The 2,446-nt window shown below is 37.8% G+C and overlaps 1 non-coding gene across 1 annotated transcript; it reads right to left on the bottom strand.

The window, feature by feature from the left end:
* Positions 1 to 2,163: 2,163 nt before the first annotated feature.
* Positions 2,164 to 2,236, bottom strand: TRNAF-GAA (transfer RNA phenylalanine (anticodon GAA)). Its single transcript has one exon. It is a non-coding gene; the product is annotated as a tRNA-Phe (tRNA).
* Between the last annotated feature and the right edge of the window lie 210 nt (positions 2,237 to 2,446).

Here is a 2,446-nt window from a genome sequence, read left to right as displayed (position 1 = left end):
AGTGTCCAGTATCATTCAGCAGGTAACTTGGTCTGATGAGTGAATATCCTTTTTAGGGGACAAGGTAGGTAGAATTTTTTTTTCTAAACTCTGAATTGACTTATACTCTGAAACACAGACCTATATGGCCAGGGTGTACAAGCTATGTCATCTGACTACTGACAGTTTTGTATAAGGGGAATTGGAGGCTGATGCAGGCAAAGCTTTACTTTAAAATAAAGCAAGAAGTTGCAAATAAATGAGGCATAGTTGAATACAAGAGAGGTGGAAGCAAGTTTGAAAGGAAGACAGAAAGTAAATAATATGTTGAATTGATTGTGTTGTTGATCAGATTGATAAAAAGGTTTTGATAAAGAAGAGCGTTGATTTAACTCCAAACAGCTTTTGTGACATGAAAAGCAGAAGTTGAAATTGTGCCGAATCCCGGGATTGAACCAGGGACCTTTAGATCTTCAGTCTAACGCTCTCCCAACTGAGCTATTTCGGCCTGCTGGTAGTTTGGGTCTTCATCCTTTCTTTTAAACTTCCCAAGAAAATAGATGCTCAACCTCATGCTAGAGCTATGTTTTAAGATGTCCTGTATCATTCATCAGTTAACGGGTGCAATAGGTAAATAGCATTTTTCGGATCCAGGTTAGATAGCTTTTGTTTTTTACTCTGAATGGACTAGCACCATATTACACAGAGGTATTTGGCCTGAGTAGGTAAGCTATGTCATCAGAATACTGAAATCTTTATTCAAGGAGAAGTGGGAGCTGATGCAGACAAGAGTTTACTTTACAAAAAAGCATGAAATAGGAAACATTTGTAGTCGAAGCTGAATGCAAGAGAGGTGGAAGCAAATTTAGAAGGAGGACAGAAAGACAATTCTATGTTGAATTGATCATGTTGTCGATCAGTTGATCAAATATTTTGATAAATAAAGAAAGAAAAACTTGAGCTGATACCAAGAAATATTTTGTGAGAAGCAAGAAAGCTCTCAGACTTTTCCGAAACCCAGCATTGAACAAGGGACTTTTAGATTTTCAATCTAACACTCTCCCAACTGAGCTATTTCATCCAGCTGGCCATTTTGGCTTTCTGTTGTATTTTTGATAATTGTTAAAGATAAATGCAGACCCTGGTCATTCTATCTGCATGTGCAGTTATGTGTTAAATTGTCCAATATTATTCAGCAGCTAAATTGGACTGATGGGTGAATTTCCTTTTTAGGAGCCAAGTTAGTTAGAAGATGTTTGTAAACTATGAATGGACTTATACTCAGACACACAGACCTATATGGCGAGGGTAGGCAAACTAGGTCATCTGACTACTAACAGTTTTGTATAAGGGGAACTCGAGGCTGATGCAGGCAAAGCTTTACTTTCAATTAAAGGAAGAATTGGCAAATAAAGCAGGTAAAGTTGAATACAAGAGAGGTGGAAGCAAGTTTGACAGAAAGACAGAATGTAAAAAATATGTTGAAATGGTTGTCTTATCGATCAGCTTGATAAAAGGTTTCGATCATTATAAACAACGTCAATATGAGTTGACTCCAAATAGCATTTGTGGCATGCAAAGCAGAAGTTCAAAATGAGCCTAAACCCGGGATTGAACCAGGGACCTTTAGATCTTCAGTCTACTGCTCTCCCAACTGAGCTATTTCATCCAGCTGGCAATTTTGGCTTTCTGTTGTATTTTTTATAATTGTTAAAGATAAATGCAGAACCTGGTCACTCTATCTGCATGTGCAGTTATGTGTTAAATTGTCCAGTATTATTCAGTAGCTAAATTGGTCTGATGGGTGAATTTCCTTTTTAGGAGCCAAGTTAGTTAGATGATGTTTGTAAACTATGAATGGACTTATACTCAGAAACACAGACCTATATGGCGAGGGTCGGCAAGCTAGGTCATCTGACTACTAACAGTTTTGTATAAGGGGAACTGGAGGCTGATGCAGGCAAAGCTTTACTTTCAATTAAAGGAAGAATTGGGAAATAAAGGAGGCAAAGTTGAATACAAGAGAGGTGGAAGCAAGTTTGAAAGAAAGACAGAAAGTAAATAATATGTTGAATTAATTGTATTGTTGATTATCTTGATAAAAGGTTTTGATCATTATAAACAAAGTCAATATGAGTTCACTCAAAATAGTCTTTGTGGCATGCAAAGCAGAAGTTCAAAATGTGCCAAAACCCGGGATCGAACCAGGGACCTTTAGATCTTCAGTCTAACGCTCTCCCAACTGAGCTATTTCGGCCTGCCAGCAGCTATAGTATTCAGCCTCTTTTTTTGAACAATCCCAGAACAGAGATGCAGAACCTGGATTTTCAATCTGAGGTTAGAGCTGTGTTTTAATGTGTCCTGCATTGTTCAGCAGCTAACTGGTGAAATGGGTGAGTAGCGTTTTTGGGATAAATGTTAGGTCGTTTTTCTTTTAAAACTCTGAGTGGACCAGCACTGTATTACA

Source organism: Triturus cristatus, chromosome 8 (assembly GCF_964204655.1).
Source record: "Triturus cristatus chromosome 8, aTriCri1.1, whole genome shotgun sequence".
Lineage (NCBI taxonomy): Eukaryota > Metazoa > Chordata > Amphibia > Caudata > Salamandridae > Triturus > Triturus cristatus.
Note: the sequence above shows the minus strand (reverse complement) of the source record. Positions and strands in the feature narration are given on the sequence as shown.